At 68.0% G+C, this 638-nt stretch overlaps 1 protein-coding gene across 1 annotated transcript in view; it reads left to right on the plus strand.

Annotated features, from left to right (window-relative positions):
* The first annotated feature begins 334 nt into the window (after positions 1–334).
* FNDC3B (fibronectin type III domain containing 3B) overlaps positions 335–638 on the plus strand; it is a 361,626-nt gene continuing 361,322 nt past the window's right edge. Inside the window, exon 1 of the mRNA XM_008566859.1 lies at positions 335–400. The gene's annotated coding sequence lies outside the window, so the exon portion shown is untranslated. The remainder of the gene's footprint in view (positions 401–638) is intronic.

Raw genomic sequence — 638 nt, forward strand, 5'->3', positions numbered from 1 at the left:
TTCGCCGCTCAGGAGTTTAGTCCCCCTAAGCCTCAGCCTTCTTTAGTCTGGCTGAACCAAAAGGAGTTTCTGTTTCGCTAGGCAGGGCTGGGGGGCAAGCAAGGACCCCACAGCTCCTGCGAGTCTGCGATTGTGGCGGCGGCTATACTCGGCGGTTTACGGCAGTGGGCGGGCCCCGAATCCCCATGTGGTCTCGACATCATTGACATGGCGGAATCCCCCATCAAACCCTCCTGGTAGTTATTTGAGCGGCGGCGGCGGCTGCAGGAGGAGGAGGATAGCGGCGGCGGCGGGAGCGACGAAGGGGGCGGCAGAAGGCATCCTCGGGGCAGGCGGCTGGGAAGGTGTGGGCGACCCGGCGTGTGGCGCACCCGAAACCCTGCGTTTCAGCTCAGGGACGGTAAGGCGTGCAGGAGCAGGGGCTGGAGGGGACCGGGACCCCGCGCTCGGCCGCCGGGTCTCGGCACGCTGGAAAGCCCCGGCCGGACGCCGAGTCCGCCAAAGTGCGTTCCTGTCCCAGGAGCGCTCCGGGCTTCCCGAGGAAAACTTGGCGCCAGAGTGCTGGGGAGCCCCTCGCTCGCCTGGGCACCCCGGGAACACGGGGCCCGGGAGTGGGGCGGCCCCCCCCTCTGTCCCCT

The sequence above is a fragment of the Galeopterus variegatus genome, unplaced genomic scaffold (genome assembly GCF_000696425.1).
Source record: "Galeopterus variegatus unplaced genomic scaffold, G_variegatus-3.0.2 Scaffold272, whole genome shotgun sequence".
Classification (NCBI taxonomy): domain Eukaryota; kingdom Metazoa; phylum Chordata; class Mammalia; order Dermoptera; family Cynocephalidae; genus Galeopterus; species Galeopterus variegatus.